Source organism: Mustela erminea, chromosome 9 (assembly GCF_009829155.1).
Source record: "Mustela erminea isolate mMusErm1 chromosome 9, mMusErm1.Pri, whole genome shotgun sequence".
Classification (NCBI taxonomy): domain Eukaryota; kingdom Metazoa; phylum Chordata; class Mammalia; order Carnivora; family Mustelidae; genus Mustela; species Mustela erminea.
Window position 1 is genome coordinate 92,583,103 of NC_045622.1, and position 24,500 is coordinate 92,607,602.

Here is a 24,500-nt window from a genome sequence, read left to right on the forward strand (position 1 = left end):
TATAGATGTTGATCATTTTGAACTTAGCACAGTATGTGCATAATAGAAAACTTGAACTTAGCACAGTATGTGAATAATATCCTTATAGATGTTGATTATTTTGAACTTAGCACAGTATGTGAATAATAGAAAAAATATTTTAGAAGGTGTTATGACTTGATGTACAAAAGTAGTATATACTTTTAGGAAGATATTATTCAGTTTTTCCTTATTAATCAGATATATTAACTGAAAATAAATTGCAGTTACATCTGACAAAGATTGTCTCCCTTTCCAGACTCTAGTCAGGCTCCTCTAAGCTTTCTAAGTCTACACTGTGATGTCTATTGTAGCACGACTCTTGCTGTCTTGGTTTAGTGAGACTCCCCGCCCAGCCCATCTCCACCCCATTATCTCATTGACTTGCCGATCCTTCCTCATCCCCCAGCTGATATTTGATCACCCTGGACCTTGCCATAAGCAAGAACCCTGACAGATATGTTGAGCAAGGATCCCCTCTCAACCCTGAAGTTTTCCCTTCATGATTTCCACCCATTGGACCCTATGGCACCACTCCTGCTTGATTCCTTGCTCTAGTTCTATTAACCATTAACTACTAAGGAGGATGTGCCACCCTCCTTCCCACGTCAGGGTCTTCTGTGTATACCTCCCCTCACTTCATCAGTTGAGCATCCTTCAGATTTCAGCACAGAGGTCACTCCCTTAGAGAACCATCTTTCTAACACATCAGATTAAATCAGGTCATCTTGCTATAAGTTCTCAATGTGCACCAGACATTAAAAGCATACATCACAGTAACACTATATTTCCATTCTTTTTTTTTTGGGGGGGGTAGTTTGTCCCACTAAAACATGAAGCTCCATGATGTAAATGATAACATGCATGCCACATTGTGCAAATTTCTTTATTCAACTGAAAGTCCAACAGCAACAAAATACTGGAAGACCCAACCCAAAGGCTTTGTTTGTACCGCTCACATTTCTCCACTTCCTGTATCTCCTCCCTTCTCCATCTCTTGTCTGCCATTTTTTAGGTGCCTGCAACATACAAGGGGACACACTACACATTCCGTCTCTAACTCTTTGAATAGTAAACTAGTCAAGGCCATTATTACCTTCTCATTTGATGGGGATGGATAAGCAGACTAAATCTTAAGAAGTCTAATCACTTAAACCACACAGCACAGGAAACAGGTGCTGTAGTAGAAGTGGGAACACAGGTCTGCAGAGCTTTGAGTCCAGGATGTGTTACCTCTCCATCCTCCACACACTTGGTACTGTATCATTGATCATCAAGGCACCCCCAAAGCATGACTCTTGTATGTACCACTTCTTTGGGTGCATGCCTTGTCACTTGTCAGCTATGTTTGTGGAAGATCACAAGATTAAAACTTCTGGAACTGCAGGGAATATATCTTATACTTCTTTCAGACTTTTCTTCTAAGCCAGAAGGGCTTGTGCCAGAAGTAGATGCTCGATGCATATGTTACTCAAGAATCACAAAATGTGACAGCAGGAAGAAAACTCACGAAGCTGGTCCAGTCTGTCATTTCAGAAATCAGAAACTTCGTGTCAGGTATGCCATCTCTCTAGCTCAGGGACATTGCTAAGTAACTGGCAGAGAACTTACAAGTCAAAACGCTTAAGTTTAAATTTTCTGTTGTGCCCTGCTGCACACTGACTCCCTGACTGGGGAATGAATGATAAGGTAGATAAACTTATTTTTTAAAATAAATGATGTCACTTCTCAGGCCATATAAATTTTTGGGAATGCCTGGTGCTGTGTAGGTGTTCTGTTCCTGATTAATTTCAGAGAGGGTTTTAACCAGGATGGAAAAAAGGAAGAATGAGAGACACACGCTCTCATGACTCTTCACTCAAAGTCACAGCCTTTCACTGTCCACTTGTGGGGTCAAAAAGTCTCTGAAATATGGCCCACCATGATTGTGCTTACCAAGCAATATGAAAGAAGTTTTGTCTGTCTTGGTGCAAGCCCTTTACCCTCTCTGGAGTCATCCATGTCAAACAAGTAGACAGACTCTATTGCTTCTACTTCAAAGATAAGTTTTATAATTCTAAATCCTTTGTATAGACACAGTTTCATGAAAATTTACCAGACCAAAAAATACCTACAACTTAAGTAGTGGGTCTCTAGATGGCAGCTGCTGTGCGAGACACTTAGAACTTATTCCTGTGCATTGGTCAAAAGCCTGCACTGAAATCTTGGGCTTTCTCCTACGGACCCTTCTCAGAGGCCAAAGCATGGCACAGAGTGCAGGCACCACTGGGGCTCGAAACCTTGCATCTGTCATCTGCACTCTTGGGCCACAAGCTTCATATCCAGTAAGGTCACCAGCCTGCATATGATGGGGCTCTAATGACAATCCCTTAATTAGCCTGGGATGACTATTTTATTGAGTTACTACAAGCTTAAGAGTCAAGGAAAGGCAATATGGATTATCTCTTTAAAGTAAATAATTTAAGTTCTCCATAGTATATGATAAAGATAACTAGAGTTTCTGATATCCTCTCAGGGAAATTAATCATTTGGTATTTTGTATCCTGCAATGATTTCATCTAACTAAGGTGAAATATACATATATACTTATATTTCTACAGGTATATATACTATATATTTACTTAGATTAAGAGATTAAGAGATATGTATGTATTCTTTGTGACTATGAAAAATGATAAAATAATGTATTTAAGTAATACCATTCATCTGCACTATCAAATGGGAAAATAAACATTCTAAATGAATACAGGGAGGAGTTCTATCTTACAAATAATCAAATTAGTGCAAATTAAAACAATGAAGCTGTATTTCATGGCTACTGCACAGATGAACTTTTAAAATAAATCACAATTGCCACAGTGAAGATGTCTTTATAAACACAAAGAATTTGGGGGTACAACTGTGATGGGCTTCTATCATTTTGAAAAGCAAAATATGATTGCATATCAACAGAAATAAAGATATTTCAGTAATCCCATTCTGAAATCATTCTGGAGAAACCATTTATTTAGCTTTTTTTTATTCCTTATAATTAAGATGTTGACTGCGATATTAACCATATGCCTAAAGATGAAAAATTAAAAAATGTCCAAAATTATTGTGTGTCCACTCATTGAAATGTTACACAAATATTTTTAAACAGTTTTAAAACTTCAACATGTCAAACGTATATGACATAAAATTAAAATATCAAATATAAAATTCTACGTTCATACTGACTACAATCATGCAAAAATATACTTGCCTAAATGTTTGTGTAAACATAATGTCCTTTAATTATTTTAAGCAACTAGCATGAGGAATGCTTATTTTTTAACATTATGTTATTTTCCCAAATAAAATGGGGAAAAAAATAGAGTAAGCCAGGTTCTATGGACAGAAAATAGAATTTTTTTTTTCAGTGTAGAGGATGTGTGAGTAGACATTGAGGTCAACAGGTTTAAAAGTCAGTAGAGTAGCTGAGTTTGTGGATCCCTCTCCCTTGAAAGTTTTGAGACCTTGGAAAAATAATTTATACTCTCTGAGTGCCAGTTTCCTCTTATGTAAGGTGGAAACTGTCATTTCTCATAGCTATGAAGACTCAGTGAAATAAAGTCTTTATCACTTAACGAAGTTTCTGGTCTATAATGAGTAAGTGTTCAAGAAACAAGAGTTTTGTTTTGTCTTTGGTTTTCATCTTGTGGCAGCAACCATTTTTAGGTTGCAAAAATATTATCCAGTAAGTCTTTTTAATTTATCAGAAGGTCTAAATAAAAAATAAAAACCAAAGCCTATCAAGAATATATCTGATAAAACTATTCTATTATGGATCTTAGCAACACAACATATTTGTAAGGCAATATTTTTTCCTATTTTCTTTCAGGTACTTTGAATTTTGAAGTACACAAGGTTATTGCAAGAAAAATGCTTTCATAAAATTAAACTATGTCCATATCTACATTTGAAGAGAAGCACTGAAAAATTACATCAAGTGTATCACTGTTTTATAGAAATAAAATACCTGAAGAGCTGACATACTATAAACAACTCTTCTCTTCCCATCTCATATCTCACACCTATATCTGCTTCTATACTCAGTCTCCTGAAAGTAAAAATCTTCCCCCTCCCCATTCCCACCCAGTTCCATTAAATGAATGAGCAGTTTACTTTTTTTTTTTTTTTTTTTTTAAATTCCCAGTAGGGTCTGGCCTATTTCATGTGGGCACAATGAACGTAGGTTCCAAAGGATCCCACTGATCCACATATTATAGAGAGATTCTAATATAAAAGTCCACGGAGACAGTTTTTAGATTTTCAAATGTCCAGTTTTAACTTGAAAGCTGTGCACATTTGCTCTAGGAAGACATAACAATGGCTCCGCAACATTGTTCCTCTTTTCAATGTAACGACACTTGAAAGGAATTCAGTTTCTTTGCAACAAAAGTATCCCAAGGACCCAAGGTCCTCAGTGTTCACATCTCAGAAAGACTCCATGTGAGCAAAGCCACTGTAGTTTCTTTTGAACATTTCATTGTTGCCTCTCAGCCCGTTTGGATTCGTGTTGGGCGGAGGACAATCTTTCTGACTTGAAACTGGGTGAGACAGAGGAAAAATCCATGAGATTCATCACCTTTCCTTGACAATGTACCTTGACAGCAAAGTGACCCAGGCAGTGAAGAAGCATTTTGTGTGCATAACAATTTAATGAGATCTTGGAGACTTTGGTCTCCAGCAAGAATTTCACTGGGAAATTTATTTACTAGATGGCTTTTATGGGTAAATCTTTCCCTGAATCCCCATGAGAGCCTGCAACATCTTTGAGAAGTGAATATGAAGGGAAATCAGATAATTTCCTCCACTCAAGAACTATGGCTAGTAATAGAAGACTGTTCTTCCATAATGGGAATTTCATCTTTTCTTTAGGAAGAATAGGTCAACTCATTCACATTCTGAGTTATCTATCTGCAATGAAGAACTCATTTAAAACATATGGCACAGTCCTCTATGAACTAATTATTAAATCTATTTTAAAAGATGCTTAAGGGGTGCCTGGGTGGCTTAGTGGGTCAAAGCCTCTGCCTTCAGCTCAGGTCATGATCCCAGGGTCCTGGGATCGAGCCTCGCATCAGGATCTCTGCTTGGCGGGGAGCCTGCTTCTCCCTCTCTCTCTGCCTGACTCTCTGCCTACTTGTGATCTCTGTCAAATAAATAAATAAATCTTAAAAAACAACAAAAAAAAAGATGCCTAAAAAAAGATTTGTTGAGTGGTCATCCTATTCACACTTCATTCATTCACTCACTTATTCATTCATTCATTCATTCATTCACTGTGCATATATTTACTGATTGTCTATTATGTGCCAGGAACTATTCTAATGAATCAAAACATTTTTAAACAAAACAGCCAAAAATAGTCCCTGCCTTTGTGAAGCATTCACTCCAGAAGGAAACAGAAAATAAAGAAAAGGGGTAAAAATACATAAATGATATATTAGAATTGCAGGTGCTTGGCAGAAGAATTGTTGAGCCAAGAAAACAACCAGTGCAAAGGCCTTAATGAAGAGTTTGGGGCAGAGGAGCTACATATCTGACATATGTTAAAAGAATGACTCTGGGTACAGTGACTGAATAGTGAAGTCCTGTGTCTTCTAGGAAGCCATGTGTGATACTCCCATCTCAAAGGAGTGGCCTCCCCACGGCCCTTCTAACACATTCACGCATTCATTCAGCCACAGTGACCTAACATCACTGCTCTTGTAGGAGATGGACATACAGAAATGAGTAGTATCTTATCATCCTTTGACACCTCAGCATTCAGAATTCCTTCCTATTTGGGAAAACCTCTCTTATATGAGCCTTTCCATGTGACAGAGGGTCTTATCCTTCCTCCTACAAAGTTCAGTCAAACATGCCATGTGCAAGTAATGGTACAGACAGTGACATTTATATTCTATGATTAATGTGTGAAAAAAGGAAATCTTACTGGTTTCTAGCTGAAATTCTGACCAAACTCAACCATCTGCTTAGAGAGGACAAATTATTCTACCTTCCCCCCACTGAAGTTACTTAAGTTACCTGAAGCATACTGTTTGCTTCTTCTTTTTTTGTTTTCACCAAACTCAAGCATTATTCTTTCATTTACTACCTGCTTACTCTGGTTTTCAGTATTTCTTTCTCCTCTTCATCCCCTTGTTCATCTCTCAGGAAAATGAGTCAAGGATGAACTGTAAGAAAGAGACCTATGTTCCCAGATACTTTTCACGTTGTCCTCATCTGAGAAAATCATCTCTGGTTCTAAATGACCTTCATTTGGGGAAACTTGTGGAACTTGTTTTCCTGGGTGTAGGTCTCTGTCCTGTCTGGCTGTCATCCTTGTGTATACTTGGTCAACTTGGTGAACAGCATTCTGCAATGGTATCTACTGAAGTGTGGCCAGCTCTGTTTGGCCTTTTGGACAGACGCTAACATTTGTGGTGATGATGGTGACGACGACGATGGGTCGGCTGCTGCCTTTTCTCCTTAGTGTTCTGAGCACTTCTCTATCCCCAAAGGCAACAAGGAAATCTTGACTGCTCTCTCCAAATCTGGCTACAATGTATGGGACAATATAGAGCTAACCTCAAGTCCATTGGCTTAAGGACCTCCCTTGGACACTGCGACTCTATGCCATGTTTCTGAGTCTCCCAATCTTCTGTTTAAGTTCAAAGAAGAGTGTTTACCCAATGTTTTCAAAATTTCCAGCATCATTCTCTCATGCTGTTTCTTTTCTCTTTTTTTCGCCCTTTTTCCCTCCCCAGACACCCCCTTTCTCCTCTCTATCCTTCTTATTGCCTCCTTTTCATAACATCTTTATACCCTTTTCTTTTAGCCTTTGTGATTAACATGTAAACCCAGCTATGGGGCTTCCCAGAAAAATCCTTTTCGCTCTCACCAAAGAAAATTTGCCATTTTTTGTTGTTCTTTTATCCACACCAAAAGCAATTTTTCAGTCTCCTTGTGAAACTTAGAAACTAGAATCAAAAGTTCAGGGCTGGGTTCCAGGCTGCACTGCCCCTTCCCCAAAATAATCAACTCTTTCACTACAGTCGCTAGACAATCCAGTCACAACAACCAGGAAAATAAAAATTTTAAAAATGTTATTTTCCACATACTAATAAAACTAACAAGAGCACATACTTACTGAGACCCTCCTCTATATCCAGGTCTATCTATTTCCCAAATGCTGCCCCATCACACTGCTCCTCTACTGGAAAATAAATAAATTGAGGAAGAACCTCTCTTCATCCCAGGTTCAGGGATTATGCCATTCAAGAAACGTGGGCCGATTTTTTAAAATTATAAAACCTCGAGTCCTATAAAATATTTACTTTATATAATAATAAGAGAGAATCAAGTTGTTGAATGTTTATTATTAGCATATTTTCATTAAATTTTTATAATTTGCATACCAAAGGGTGTGCTGCTGTGAATATGAAAAATGTATAATGATATAAAAAAAATTGAGGCTGAGAAGTCTTAAATCTGCCCATCACATGACTAAGGAGTGCTGGAGGCAGCATGATGCCTGAGCCAGAGTCCACATCCTTCTGGAGAGCCACAGTACGGAAGCTTATTAAAAAGTAAAAGCACTGAGAGGTCAAGTCAGAGGAAACGATTTCTGTTTAACTATATTTAATAGCATTCCTTATGTCTTTGACGCTAGAATGGGACTATCAAGACAGTTAAAAGACTGTAAATGGGCAGCAAGTTTCTCCTACTGTTCCTGGTTGCATGGGAGATGGAAAACAAAGACAACAAAGTCACGGTGGGTCAATGCTGGACCCATACCAACAGTACAGCAGGAGATCCATTCACTCAGCAAATGTTTGCAGAGAGCAAATAGTGTCAGTCATTGTATTAAGCACCAGAAACCGAAAAATAGGCAAGATACCCTTTTTGTCCCCAAGAAGCTCTGTGTCAAGTATTCTCTACTTCCGCTAGAGTAAATGATTCTCCAGTTTAAACAGGAGCTTGTTAAAACACAGGATGCTGAGTCCCACCTCCAGAATTCTGCTTCTGTAGATCTGGGGGTGGTGCCAAAAAATTTGCATCTTTAACAAGCCCCCAGGTGATGCTGACGATACAGATCCCAGGAGCACACTTTAAAAATACCTTCAAATACTGGCTGTATTGGGATCCTGGGGAAATACTTTTTGTTAATTCCCACTATTTCCAAAAAGGAAGTTCAAAACCATAATCTTAATCTATTGATACCTCTATGTCCATGGTAATATAGGAAAAGCCACAATTATTTGTCTTTCTGGCCGTAGGTGTGTGGGCATATTACATTTATCACAGTCTTTTCACTCTCACAATGAATCAATAATGGATCTATTGATCAGTCATTGCTCGATTTCAGAGCCTCAGAGAGGTCAGGAGTTGATGGAGCATACATAACTACAAAGCCCAAAGGCAGGTTCAAACCTGTCCTTCTTATTCCAGAGATTCAGTATTTTTTGTTCTGATTCACTGCTGAAACCAAGCCATTTGATGGCGGTGGTGGAAGGTGCAGCCAATGAGACCAGTGGCTTGTTAAGCCCCCATAAGTAATTGACTGAATTCTTTTTTTTCCCCTCTTTTTTTCCTGTTCATGAGGAAAGCACCTCATCTGTTAAAAGACTGTAGCTCAGACAGTACTGACAAGAGGAAAAAGGCAGCTCTCTATTCCCTGGAGCCTGGAAACATCTCCTTCCAACACCTCCTTCCTAAATTGCTTCTGGAATTCAGCTTTCAGCCCAGCCCCACCTGTAGTTTGGCCCCAGAAGTAGAGGTGAAAGGCCACCAAGATAGCATCACACTGGCTATGGGAAGGACTGTATGTCACCAGCACCACCAGCAGGAAAGCAGGAACACAGACCTCCTTCTGTGCTGCCTGCCTCATCCCCCTCCAGTGCTGGTTGTCATGGTGACAAGGGCAATGCGTGCAGGTGCCTTATTGTGACTGAGACACGTGCGACTCAAATGATGGGAAGAATTCAAGAGGATCTGCAGCCGGCTTTGCAGCTCCAGCAGGAGGGCTCTGAATCCTGTGGTGCTCCAAGCAGTGGGTAGAGAATTGAGAAGACTGAGGAAGTACAGGGGCCCAAGTCAGGCCTGAGAGGAGGCCCCACCCCTACCCCACATGGCTTTGTCTGGATGGATGCTTAGAGAGACTCAATCTGTAGGTGTGGGTCTTGTATTTGTCCCTGATTAGAAAAGAGGCTCTCCCATCCTCAGAAGCACAAATGTTCTAATCTCTCCCTTACTGGCCTACCAACTCTTCCTTTTGCAGCAGAAACCCAGGAGCGGGCTAGGAGGCAGAACCCAATTCGCACAGTCTTGCTCTCTGACATCAAGGTGACATGCCAAGACACAGGGAAACAACTCGAAAATTAGCAAGCATGTTTTCAAGTGTTTCTCTGAAACAACAACTCTTTCGAGTGTCTTCTTTGAAAATTAGGTTAGGGTTTCTGAAGTATTGAGGAGTTATCATTTCATTTGGGTTTCAGGGCGATTTGCAGGGGGGTTAAACAGCACCCCCACTTTTGCATTCTACCACTGACGGCTTCCCAGCAGCTCTCCCGCACACTTGGCTACCGATCTGCTCACCCCTCACCTTCCCAACTCTATCCTCCCCTCTCCAGCTCTATCAATGGGAGGAACACTCTTATGAATGGGAGGAGTTCATACACATCCCAGAAAAGGAAAAAGGAAAACAGAACCACAGGATACTGAGCATAATTAGTGTGCTAGGTGTGTGATAAACATTTCTCATTAAATTCAGCCCAAGTAGCACTCAGAGGTAAGTGTAACCATCTCCATTTTACAGATACTGGATTTCCAAGAGCTTAAAGAAGTATGCCCTACATTGGAAACAGAACATGGGATTCATATTTAGGTCTTTATTGTCACCTAACTTCAAGGTTTTGTTTTTTTTTTTTTTCCTCTTTTTCCCATACTACAGTGCCACATCACAACATCTCCCAAAAAGAAGAAAACACAAGTGTCTTCTTTCCTCTGGTAATTTTAACATTTAACTGGCAAGAGCTAGAATCTTACTGCTTTCCGATGCCATGTTCCAGGGCTCTTAACCCCGTCTTTATTATTAATATCTGATATTTGTTAAATAAACTTTATGATGTCCATTTCACACCCTATCGCATAAGAAATATATTAAAGGTTTTTATTCATATTAGTGATGTACAAATTTGGACTTAAGGAGATTATCTGCCCAAGGTCCCATAGCTCAAGTAAGTCTTAGGCAGGATGTGACTGGAGGCCTATGTGTTCCCAGAGCAAAACACCTACTCTCTAAGCCACGCTCGAGGGAAAGGTCTTATTAGCTTTCCTGGGGGTGATAAAGTAAAGGGAAGAGATATTATATCTTTTTGTCTAGTTGGTTCCCATGAAAACAAAGCACCATGTGGCTTTGGGACTTAGACAAGGGCATTTCAAGAAGTGTAAGAGCCCTTCTTGTATTATCTTCTGTGCATTTTGTTTTGTTTTGTTTGAATTCCGGAATGTTCCCAGTGCCTACTGTTTTGGGTTTAGATCCTTAGGTATGGGCAACCTAAGTCTGCAACTGAAATGACTTTCACAAAAGCCTTCCTTCCAGGATGTGTTTGATAGAGACCAATGCACTTAATATTCATTTCAGGCTAATTAGCTAAAGCAAGGGTCCCATGAGCAACCACGAGCCCGGAGAAGGGACAATTCCGGACATCTTTGTCTAATTCCTCTTTAAATGCTAATAGCTTTGAGATTATTCTATTAACAGGCAGTATCAGAAAAGGAATAAAAGGGCCTGTTTCATTTAATAAAGGGATCACCAAATGGATCGGAATGTTTGTAACAGCCTGAGTAATTATCTATTCATTTAGGTCAAACTACTGTGGGCATCAGGAAAACATAACTAAGAAGAGCAATCCGATTTATACACAGCCTGCAGTGGGGCCTCATTATGAAACAACCCCTGATCCCTATACTTCCGCATGTCTGATAGAAAACCTATCAGCTCTACAACAGAGAGGGAAGACCTTTTTCCTTGGAGTCCCAGAACTCCAAGCCAAACATTTGTTAATATGTCAAAAGTATTTTCTAATGCAACGTGTGTTGTTACATAAACAGTATGTTTGGGCAGAGAGGCAACTGAGGCTGGGCCTACACACTAAATATCATCTAGAAAATCAAGAAGACTTGCATCCAAACCCTGGTTTCTTGTTAGTAACCCCCAAACACCCAACCTAGCCTGCAAGTTTATAGGGCTACATATCTCCCAGCTATTTATTGGAACATTAATTAGGAAATTCCATCTCACTGTTCTGAGTCTTTTTTTTTTTTTTTTACTTATGAAGTTAGCATAATCATAGTGTCAAGCTTGCGAAAGTTGTTGTAAGGATTCAATGAAATACTATTATGTCCAAAGAGACTAGGCCAGAGTGAATGTCCAATAGATGGTCAGAATTGTTACCTGCCTTAGCTACAGAGGCTGGCTCTCTCAGAGACACCTGAGAGGGCCAAGAGAAAAGTGATCAGCTTAGGAATTAGCTCAAGAAGGATCCATCCAACAAGTAGGTTCTGCCAAAGGAAATGGATTATACTCTTGTTAGATGAGTGGTGACATCAGTCTCTTCTTAGGGCTTTGAATTTTTACTTTCACAGAGATTAAGAAATTGGTGCAGCCACCTGGGATAGGAGTTAGTGAGAGCAGCTAAGTATCTGCCCTGCGGTTGAACAGGTAGAGTTTAGCAAAGGCCTTCAGTTTTACAGGCTGTTGCTACATGCCCTGCCTTCACCAGCACTGGCTGCCGAATCAGGAAGAACATCTCAAAAATGCAGATTCTGGGTCCTGATCCAGACCTGCCAAATCAAAATCTCCAAGTTAATACCAGCGAATATGGGTTTTCTAAAACCTCCTCCAGACACCAGGACATATTGTGTGGGCTAGAGTTTGGAAACCCTTGGACTAAGCAAGTGGTTGAGACAAAGCCGCCGGAGATGTCCCATTGCGATGAGGACCTTTCTGAATACAGTCCACAAGCCAGCTTGCACTCATGTCTTTAAAGGGATGCCTCTGAGGCCCATTAACATTCACTTCATAAAACACTAAATGCCTATGTGTCCTATTCCTGCTTTCCTCCACTAATAAGAAAAGGGAAATAAAAGACAGTTCTTAATCATGACCTTCTTCTGCTATCCCACCAGGCTGCCTCTGTCTTGACCCATCTCTTGCCTATGGGGGGGAAAACAGAATACAGCAGGAGCTTTTCAGCAGATATAAAAATACCCAGTTATCATGACCAGGAACTTAGGTATGACTGACTTCCACTGCAAATGGCCACTGCAGCATATTAATAAAACAAGAATCAGGTTGAAATTTATTTCAGAAGTTTCAAAGTGAATTCAACACTGTAAAAAATAAATATATCCAGGAATAGAACTGCTGGGTCATAAGTCAGGTATATGTTTAGCTTAGGCAAACACCACCCAAAGGTTTCCCAAAGCAACAGAACCAAGTTATACTCCCTCCAGCACACAGGGGTGTTCCAATTTCTTCCACATCGTCATTATGATATGGACGTCTCAGTTTTTTGTTTTTTTGTTTTTGTTTTTGTTTTTCATTTTAGCCATTCCAGTGAGTGTTTAGTGGGATCTCATGTGGTTTTAATTTTGCATTTCCAAAAGCATAATCATTTCACATGAAGTACCTATTAGATTGTTTTGCCTGTAACTCATCAAATTCATTCCTAAGCATATGCCCAAGAGTGCATCCGTCCACCAGAAGACATATATATGCAGATTTATTTTTAACAGACAAAAGCTAAAAATAACCTAAATATCCATCAACAGAAGTAGAGATAAGTAAATTGCAGTTGTATATTTACAACGGAATAAACATAGCAAGAAAAACAGAAACTACTAAAACATACAAAATCATGGATGAATCTCACGGATATTATGTCGAAGGATTAAATAAAAAACAGGCAGAAATGAGCATGTACTCTACAATTCCATTTATATGAAGCTTACAACCATCACTAATAGAGACAGGGGGTGTCCTGCTGGAGGGGAACATAATCAGGGCAGGCTTCATGGGTGCACATCTCACGAGGCTCCGCACTCAGAAAGGTCCTGTGCTTGGTTTCATGCTCTGTTCTGTCTTGAAATTCTTAATATATTTTGAACAAAGGGCCGTACATTTCATTTGGACTTCGAGCTATGTATTATGTAGCTGGCCCTTGGTGCACTTGACTAGAGAAAGGCATGAGGGAGCCTCATGGGTGCTGGAAACATTCTCTGTCTTGATCAGGGTGGTAGTTACACAGATACACGTAGATGTTAAAATCCACTGAGCTATCCACAAAAGATTCGTGAACTTTACTGCATGTAAGCTACAACTTAATAAATTAAACTTTAACAAAAACATGAAAGAGTAAATAGAACCTAAAGCCACATGAGGAGTGATCTTACCAGAATTGCCCGAGGCTCTTGTGCACAGTTCTGGGGAGGATTCCAACCAGAAGTGACTCCAGCTGTAAAAAAGAACAGGGCCATCATGAATATTAACAAAAACTCAGCATCTACTATGTGTCAGGAACTGTGGAAATCACTTTCCATGTACTAAATCATTAAATCCTCATGGCAGTCTTCTAAGAGAGACAGCATTAGCCTCGATTTATGGGAGGAAAAGGAGGCCCAGAGAGGTTAAGTAACTTGTCTCATCATAGAGTATATGCGAGTGGCCAGAGTTTCAAACTCAGATCCATCTGTTTCATAGATACATCCTTTCAAAACTATTCTGCCATCTCAACTTGTAAAAATTTCCTGGTCATGGACTGGCGGTTGGAAGGGCGGGGGGAGAAAAAGCTGAGCATGTTCCAAAAATATTTCAACGTGACATAACTATTCAGAAGTTGCCAGCAATATGGAGAAATCCTTTTCCTGTCCTAGTGGCATGCTGTGCCCCCCACCCAGGACATGGGATTTGATCTACCCCACAGCAGGTATTAGTCCTGGAAATACAATTACCCATCTCAAGTATTTGACTCAAGGACTCAGTTCAGCCTCTAATTCTACAGCTTGCTGATGGGCCATAAGAAATAAGCATTGTTATGTGACCTTCAAAACATGACGGACGAGTTGCAAAATAAATGATTCATTTAATGGTTTTAGATATACAGGGCCTTCCCCTGCTTCAGCACTGAGGTCTTATTTATGGCCCGGTCTTAACTGAGTTTCTTTGTGTGTAAGCTTTGAAAAACCATTACAGTCAAAACCTTTCACAGGATTTATTATTAGAATGCTTTGAAAATTTCTGTGTCGAGAACAGAAGCAGTCAAACTATTATGTCTGTTGTATGAATGCAAAAAAAAAAAAAATCCACTTAAAACAAATTTCCGAATGTTTGACACTGTGGAAATAATAAAAATGAAAAATAATCTCTACTTAATCTGGCTTAAAAAATATGCTTAGATAGGGTTTCACGAGCCCTGTACATAATCTTTATCCAATGGATTACTCAATAAATAAGTACTGAACATCTTTATATACATGTCAGTATGCTAGGGATTTTTAAACATACAAGATGAATGAGATGCACATTTGACCTTCCCTAAGGCATGTGTAAATAATATTATATAACATGCGTCCTACATATCCATACTACAAAAGATGATGTGATCAATTAAAGAACGGTAGCATCAAGAGAAGGGATGATGGGAGAAGCAAGCCCATACATTCTTATCTTCCTTAGGAAAAATTAGTGATTGCCAGAAACATAATGGAATTGCCAAGTAATACAAAATCAGCCATATGATCAGTGCGGTTCCTGTTATTTCATTCTTATTGTTCTGGTTTTCCTCCAGGCAGTTTTAGAGACTATCCATCTTGGCCTTCTATCCTCTCAATCTCTAGCTCTATCTCATAGTGCTTTACCCTCCTTTTTCCTCACCTGGATCAGAAATCTTGGGAGACATTAAAGAGAAACCCAGAAGGGTGTGAAGTACCTGTGTCGCAGCTCAAGACCAAAGACAACGGCACGTATGCCTTTTCAAATATTTTAGTCTCCCTTTGGGTAATGGAGGCATAAAGACCATACAGTAACAGGTAAAAATGTTTGGGGAATCTGAGGCAACATCATGGCAGTAACCAAATTAGCTAGCTATTGGTTTAAGTTCTGATACTACACAGAATAATCTTCTTAGCAAAGGCCTGAAAAATTCCCATCAGCTCTTCACCATGAGAAGAAAAGACACAGTAGTCTCAGACCCAGGAAGGAAGGAAGCAAGCAAGACAGGGAAGGGAGGAAGAAAGGAAGGAAAAAATAGGGAGGGAGAGAGAGAGAAAGAAAGGGGAGCAAGGCAGCATTGAATGATGTTTGTTCTCACAGCTAAAAAGGAAACACTGAACCATCTCAGTTTAACAAGTAGGCTCTCAAGAAATTGACATAGTATAGACACAGAATGGATACAGAAATGGAGATAGTAATAGCTAACATTTATTAAGTTCTTACGATGTACCAGGCACCCTTCCAAGCTCTTCATGTTTTAACTCATTTACTCCTCAAGACAATCCTGAAAAGTGATATTATAATCATGGCCACTTTAAACATGAGGGAAAGGAAGCAAAGATTGCTTAAGTAAAATGTTTAGTCACACCACACACTCAGAAGTAATGAAGCTGAAATTCAAACCCACGCAGACTGTCTCCAGACCCCTCACTCTGAACCACCACACTATTTTAGACAAGGTAATGAAACTATGGAAGGCTTTGGAAATAAAACTACAAAACTACAGGGGTGCCTGGGTGGCTTAGTTCGTTAAGTGTCTGCCTTCAGCTCAGGTCTTGATCTCAGGTACCTGGGATTGAGCCCTGTGTCAGGGATGCCTGCTCAGTCGGGAGTCTGCTTCCCCCTCTCCCTCTTCTTCTTCCCCCTACTAGTGCTCTCTCTCTCTCTCTCAAATAAGTAAATAAATATTAAAAAAATACTACAAAACTATAGAAAAAAATATTTAAGATAGACAACAAATATTCACAGTGTATCTGCGAGCCAGTTTGGTCTCTGTCTTTACCACATTACCTGGCTACTTTAATTACTGAGGGAGGCAAGGACTACTGAGCTTGGAAGGAGGTGAGAATCGTGTCACTGGAAATGGTCTATTTACAGATAAGAAAAGTGAGACTGAAGAAATCACATGATTCCTTCTAATCTGCATAGCTAGGGTTAGAACCTAGATACTCTAAATTCTCAGACCTATGTGCTTTCTCTATAGCCACACTAACTTATACACTTGATTTTAATGCTTCCTTCCTCTGCTCCATTCTCCTGCCATCTATCTCCTGGCCACACAGCCTGTCACTGGACATGAACAAGCTCACCCTTACAGAGCAAATACAGAATCTTAGAACCTTAGAGGAATAGTGTTCTTAGATATGACCTAGAAAACCCTTTGTTCTCCAGACTTGTTTTATATAGATGAGAAGACTGGGGCCTAGAAAAGCAAAACAGTTTTCACAAACTCATGTCTATATGTAGCTAACTGGAAGCTCACTTCTTCTCCTATTAGATTACCCTAGACATTCACTTTTATATGTAATAAACCATTTATCACCAAGGACATGTATTGGATCATACATGGATAATCCCGTACCTTCAATTTTCATATTGAATGCTCAAAAAGACTCATGAGAAGCATATTATGCTTATTTTTTTTAATTAAAGATTATTAAAACCTCAGATCTAATGACTCCAAACTCAGTGTTGTCTTTAATCTGCCATGCTGTCTCTCTATACTCTTCAGTATTCTTGATTACATTTCCTGGCTCTGGATTAAACATCATTCAATATCTGTTAGCTACCAACCACACAGAAGTGATATGTTCCTCAGGATTTATACTACATTTTCTAAACATGCACTGAGTACTGGCTGTATCTGGTATAATATACATATGCATAATACATGTATATGGATATATATATATACCTATGTACATGTATATATATGAACATCTACACATAGAGATCTATACCTATCTAATACTCAAGTAAGAAATCCAAATATATCTCTTCATATGCCCATATCATGTCATATGGTCCCTTTATTTAAAATTGCTACACAAAATCAATATGTAAAAAGCCTTAATTTGAAAGAGCTGATATAAAATATTTATGACAATGAGAATTGATGCATCCATCCAACTCAATCATCTCTTATGTACCCCAAAGTTTTGCTTACTTAGACTACAATTACTAGAGCCAATTTCTTACCTTGCTTTATTTATTATTCAGGACCAAAAGACAATAAAATTAAATTGGGTTTCCCTGTGAGCTTTAATAAGCCAAAAAAGGGCCATATAGTACAGTAGCAAGTTGCTGCATACCTCGAAATTGGTAAGAAAGAAGGCTGAAACCTTCAACAAAGACTCCACTGCAGAAGAGACTGAAGGAGTGGTGGGAAGGTCAAAGAGCCTAGAATCCACTCTGAATTACAGGGAGACTAATTAAGAAACTAGTATTCCAGGAAAACATGATCATCTACTAATAAAGAGAGCAAACAAATCCAAACCAATCAAAGATACATCAAGTATGGGCCTATTTCAGCATCATTGGTCTCCATCCTTGAAATAGGTAAGAGCTGATTGTTTTACACTTAAAAGAGTTTGACGTACTCCTGACTACAGATAATACTTGATGAGCATCCTTCTCTGTATTCCTTGTATGGTGCTTGCTAAATGGGGAAGGAAAAAAAAAAAGTCATTCTCTTTCACCACTATGATCAAAATGGTCTGTGCTATTTTTATTCATTACCATTTAATACTAGCCCAGCACAGAAGTACCATAGAGCCCTTCATATAAACCCAATATTATGCTGGATTCTTCGCAAGCATCATCACATTTAATCCTGACGGAAGCTCCATGAGGTGAGTCCTATTAGGATCTTGATTTCAGAAATAAGAGGAATACAGAGTTTAAACAACTTTCTTAACCACTTGAACAACTGAACACTGTCAAATGAAGCCATAAACCAAGGCCTATTTCATGCCAAAGACAGTCCCTTTAACCACGAGACACAATGCCTAAAGAAAACTGTATCCAAAAAAGAAGACTACAAATGCAGAGTTCAATTAAACATGCAAAATACAGAAAGCTGCCATAAAAGATAACTTGTGGCATTTTGGAGCATGCCCTATGTTCTGCCTCTGCTCCGAGTTTCAAGGAAAAGAGAATGCCTTCATCCCTTCTTAGCCATTAGACTGCCGGCCTTACCCTTAAACCTGGTAGGTCTTCCTACTCTTCAAAGCACCAGGTTTGATCCTTGGAGGATAATAGAAGAAAAGCTGACCAAAAATAATCTCCACTCTGGCAGCATTAAAGGGACCCAATTTAAGTGGATTGAGGTGTCAAAATTCATCATTACAATTTACCTCAGAAAAAGCTTTAAATGTAAATTTACCTTTGCAGTGAAGAGTACCTTGGAGCAAAAACTGAGAACATATCCCAGCATAATAACCTCCCTTAGCCAAGAGCACCTCTGAACCACTGTTAATGTCTCATTTCACAGGCACTAAAAAGCAAAATTAATTCTGTAGTCGGTGAGCACACTACCTCCCTTTCTGAAGATACTCAGCCTGTATCAGTTTGCTAGGGCACCAAAACCAAGTGCCATGGACTGGGTGGTTTCAACAACACGATTTTATTTTCTCACAATCCTGGAGGCTAGAAGTCTGAGATCAAGGTATTAGTAGGGTTGATTTCCCCTAAGGCCTTTTTTTCCTTGGCTTGTAGATAATTGTCTCCTCCCTGTGTCCTTGTATGGTCTTTCCTCTGAGTATGTCTATGACCTAATCTTCTCGTTTTATAAGGTCACCAGTCATCTAGAGGTAGCACTTCAATACGTGAGTTTGGTGAAGGATACACTTCAGCCCAGAACATAGCCCAAATGAAATGATCCCCATTTAGTATTTTTCTATCCCAGGGCCTCCAAAAATTTCAGTTCTTACTCAACAGCCTATTCTTGCCATTCAATGGTCCTTCTTCTAAGCTCCAACCCCAATCCTGCCCCAGAATATAGCCATGACTCCCAGTGCTGCCTTGTGTTTCCAGGCTACAGGGGCTTGTCCAATGACTAGCATATGCCCCAAGCAATAAAATAACAAGCAGTATTATTTCCCTGGTAGAACAAAGTCTTCTACTCTTGCTTCTTGAAGAGAATTCTAGAATAATATAACCCAGTGGGCTCGGAAAAGTCATTTTACAGCCAAGAGGGACAAGTCTGAGAATAAGTCAAATAAAGTTGGACAACAGAGTAGACCCAAAAGACTGAGAGAATAGGGGGCTCGTGACACTTTTTGAGGCTCTGGGTCAAACTATGTCTGAAGTTAAAATTATACCCAATCTTTGCTATCACATAATATCCCTTTTGCTTGAGCCATTTGGAATCTGGCTACCTGAAATTCTACCTGAAACAACAGTTTCATGCAGATGAAAGGGAGCAGTGGAACTCAGGAGCAGGCTGTGGGAATAAATTAAGAAATTTCCTTTTGCTTTCATCTATTTGCCCTGTGTGGATAGGGCATTTGTGTTAAGTTTCTAAAAGTCAAGATTACGTATTTAATTAGTTCAACAAATGTCTACAAAATGCCTAACAGAATCAGGTATTATATTATGGCATACATTCTCAATAACGGTGATATTGCCCCAAAAAAGACAAAAATTGGTTCTTCTGGGGATGAAAAAATCTTATTCTTTTTTTTAATGTAAAAAACAGATATGTGTACAATGTATAAACAGATACAAAGTATATTTATTAGTGGTATTATAATTTCATAGGGGGATGGGGATAATTAAGGAGGGAAATCTATCTCAAAAGGCTTCTAAAGAAGGCAATAATTGAAAAAGAAGTTGAGAAAACTGTGTTAAAGGAAATTTGGAGAGAGATGTAGCTACAAATAGGAGTACAATAGGCACTGTGATAGTGAAATATACAAGGTACAATAAAGACCAAAAGAGAAAGCATTTTCAATCCTACTGGGACAGGATTGAATGCAGAGTCAAAACAGTTATGTAGAAAATGATACTTTATCTTACTCTGAATGCTAAGTAATCAGGGAAGAAAAAGCACAGCCTAGTCAGCGATGCCAATGTAAGCAAAAGCATGAAAGCATAAAAGGGTGTAGCTCAGTAAGACTGGAGTTCAGGCTATGAAAGAAAAAGCAAACAAGGGAGGTCAGCCTATCAGGTAGGAGTATCTTATCAATAGTGGATTAAATGTAGGAGGCTTTTTCCTCCTCCCCTAAAAAGAATTCCAGAAGCAAGAAGCTTCGTGCTTCAGTTCAGTAGTTTGAAGCTGTCAGAGTTGGCATTTCTGAAATGCTCGTTGCCTTGTCCTGTGTGTTTGTCCCTTCACCCATTCTAGGCATCTGGGGCAGTTCCAGACACTCATGTTTAAGACAGGAAAATGGAGAAACTGCATTTATTGTATATATCAATCAGCTTCTATAGGGAAAGGAAGAGGTTTCCCAGAATAACATCTCCCTGCCTGCCCACTGACTCATTGGCCTGATTTGGGTCACTCGGCCATCACCAGTCACAAAGGAGACTGAGAAAATAAGAGACCAGAATGGTCATAACTTGTTGAGACTCAGTATTCTAAGACCTAAAGACAGGCAAGTTGCTGCAGAATATTTAATCCCAGTACTGTTAGAAAGAAAAACATGGGGAATAGAGTTTTAGGCTAAGAAAGAAATGATCAAAGATCAAATCGTTATTTAGTTCTCTGTAGCTATAACTGGACATAGAATGAAATTCTAATGTACTTTAGAAATTATTATTAGAGAGGTGATAAAATTATTGGTGATATTTATATTCTTCTTCATATTTCCAAGTTTCCTATAGTGAATATGCATTAGTCATATAACCAAGAAAAAAAATAATAAACATTATAATATTTTAAAAGAAACAGTTCCCAATAAAATTATTACCTAAGGAAGAGAAGTAGACCATTTTAAGAGTTACTAAGCTGGTGAAAATTAAGTACAGTATATTTAGGTAATCGCACTAGAACATGCAGAAAATATGGAAGAAAATAGTGAGGCCCAAAAGAAGAAAAACAGTAAGTGGTCTTCTGAAGCCAATGCATACCAGTTTTTGAGAGCTGACTGCTAAAAATTTTTTGTAAGTTTGCAAAATTGTGTGTAAAGCACAGCCATTATTAAAAACTAGATTGTACAGGGGTACCTAGGTGGCTCAGTCAGTTAAGCATCTGCCTTCAGCTCAGGTCATGATCCTGGGGTCCTGGGATCGAGCCCCGTGTCCTTGCAGGCTCTCTGCTCAGCAGGGGGTGGTGGAGCCTGCTTCCATCTCTGCCCTTCCCCCTGTTCATGTACACTTGCTCTCTTTCTCTCTCACATGCTCTTTCTCTCTCAAATAAATAAATAAACCTTTTAAAAAATAAATTATGTAAACTTACAGTTAAGTAAAGACAACAAATGCTCAAAATAATCACTTCCTAACCATCTTACTGTACTGGACGATCATCTATGTTCTTGAAGTTGTCTATTGCATTTATATGGTGGAAACACTACCTAATGTGTGCTACTGAGTATCTCTTCCCAACTCCATGTCCAGCAAGCTCAAATTTTGGCTTGAAATAGGCCATAGTGGAGTGTTTATGTTGTGAAGATTGTCAAATGCTACAAATCAGAGCATGAGTTATCATTTAGTTAGTTGCCTATACTTAAATGACAAAAAATTTTATTAACAAAAATTAAACTTACATTTTGTCTTATCTATATACAATATATTGTAAGTAGCATAAAAATTTGAAAAAGGGGGAGCCTGGGTGGCTCAGTGGGTTAAGCCACTGCCTTCAACTCAGGTCATGATCCCAGGATCCTGGGATCGAGTCCCACTTCGGGCTCTCTGCTCAGTGGGGAGCCTGCTTCCTCCTCTCTCTCTCTGCTTGCCTCTCTGCCTACATGTAATCTCTCTGTGTCAAAAAAATAAATAAAATCTTTAAAAAAATTTTTTTTGAAAAAGTATTTGTAATGCCTATATGATCTTCAAGAGACATGACCAGCCAGTTTCAAGAGAAAAGAGAGTACATGTGCGGGCGACTTTATTATATAAATGATAATTGCATATGTGAGAACAGATGACATACTGAAAGAGGAATATTTGCAGTGAGAAAAGAAGAGGGAAGAACTGAGAAGACAGAGAGGAAGGACAAGGAATTAAGAAAGCTTAATCTTTTGAATGGATAGGAACCACCACTGAGAGGCCTTAAGCTGCTCTTCCACAATAGCAAACAAAATGGAAGTAAGGTTGAGGGAAAATAAAGTTTCTATTAAAAAAAAAAAAAAGCTTAATTATTTTCAACTTGCAATTTATTTGTTATGTGTTAGATAAACAATTGGGACTTTTTCCCTACGTTTTAGTTAAACTTTGTATGTTGGGAAAATTGTAGATGCCATGAAGTCCTAAATAATGATCTGGAGATGTCATGTACCTTTTACCAGTTTCTGCCAATAATAATATCTTATGATCTATAGTACAGTATCACAAGCAGAATGTGGATATTGATATAGTACACTCCATCAGTGTACAGAACCTTAATGCTGTCCTTTTTACTTTTCTATTTTTTTTTTAAATGCTGTCCTTTTATAGCCATACCCACTTTCCCCCATCCCTACTCACTTCTTAACCCCTGGCAACCACTAATCTGTTTCCAGTTCCAAAATGTTCACATTTTAAGAAGGTTATGTAAATAAATCTATATAATTTGTAACTCTGGGGACTGGCATTACAAACTAAGCATCTCTAAAATTTAATGCAAAAGCAGTTCAATGGAGAAAGGCCAGCCTTTGCAGCAAACTGTGCTTAAGCAATTGGAAATCCATGGAAGGAAAGAAAGAAAATGGCAAGAGTAAAGAGAAATAAAAGAAAGAAGGAGGGAGGGAAGAAGGATTGATGGAAGGGAAGAAGTCTACGCATACCTCATACATCATGCAAAAATAAACTGAAATGAACTTGAGTTAAACATAGTACCTAAAAGTGCAAATATTCTAGATAAGAGCAATAAGCAAGAATCTTTATTACCTTGTGTTAAACAAAGATTTCTAGTACATAGCACCAAACACACGGCCCAAAAGAAAAAATGACCAATTGGTATTCATCAAAATTGAAAACTCCTACTGTACAGAACACACTATTAAGTGAATAAAAATTCAAGGTATAGATTGGGAGAAAATAGTTGCAAATACAATAAATACATATATATAATCTCAAAATTCAATAAGAAATAAAACAACTCAATAAAAAATTGCAAAAATATTTGAACAAAAACTTCAAGAAGATGCAGAGATGACAAATAAGTTCAAGAAAAGATGCACAATGTCATTAATCATTAAAAAAATTAAAATAAAAATTATCATGAGAAAAACTGATGTTGAAAACATGACTATACCAAGTGTTGACAAGGATGTAGCTATGAGAACTCTAACATATTACTGGTTGGAATATGAAATTGCACGACTACTTAGGAAAAGTGTTTGGTAGTTTCCTTAAAAAATTAAACATACACCTATTTATATAATCTAGCTATTCCAAATCTGGGTATTTTCCCAAGAGAAAAAATATATAATTACACAAAACTTGTACACAGATTTTCCTAGTAACATCGATGAATATTCAATTAATGATGCTGACTTCTGTCAACTAAGAATTAAAATTGTGTGTTTCAATTTACATAAAATGCAAGAAAATGGAAGCTAATCTAAAGCAATAGAAAGCATATCAATGGTGGGCTGGTGGTTACAACACAGAGGAGGTGCATTCCTGGGAGCAGAGGAAAGAAGAGATGACAAAGGAGTTCAAGGAACCAATTGCCAGGGAGAGACATGTTCTCTGCCTTGACTGTGGGAAATACTTTACAGGTCAAAACATCAAACTGTACTCTTTAAATGTCCAATATATCATATGCCAGTTGAGCTTAATTTTTAAATGGAGAAAAAAATCATAAGAAAAATATGAAATGGGTGATACGGAGTTGGACAAAACTAGATTTAGATTAAAGAGAACACTTTTTTCCCCCCCCCAGTATCACAGGAAGAAAGAAGTATACACCAAACCCAAGTTTGTGGGGTTTGCAGTGAATAACCAGTAGAGTTTCCTTCTTGCGTTTTGCATTTTCTCAGTAAAGACCGAGATCATGGAAATTATAGAAGAAGGCAACCTCTATGGAGAAATGGAAACAAGGTTGGTGTTTCTTCGGGGGAATCTTCCCTGATCTCCATGCCTATGACAAGTCCTCTTTTCATAGGTCATATCTTCTGCTCCCATTCCTTCACAGTATGTGTGCCTAGGTGTAACTTCACATGGATCTGTGCAATTCTTTCTTTTACAACTTTCTCACCCAACAGACTAGATGACAGTCTCTGTGGAAGCAAAGACTATTCCATTTTCGTGAATCTCTGTGTTCCCCACAGCA

The 24,500-nt window shown here is 38.7% G+C and overlaps 1 long non-coding RNA gene across 1 annotated transcript; it reads left to right on the forward strand.

Moving 5' to 3' along the window:
* Positions 1-9,032: 9,032 nt before the first annotated feature.
* On the forward strand, positions 9,033-11,286 carry LOC116598184. Its single transcript, XR_004288983.1, has 3 exons — positions 9,033-9,196; positions 9,845-9,938; positions 10,896-11,286. It is a non-coding gene; the product is annotated as an uncharacterized LOC116598184 (long non-coding RNA).
* The last annotated feature ends 13,214 nt before the right edge of the window (positions 11,287-24,500 follow it).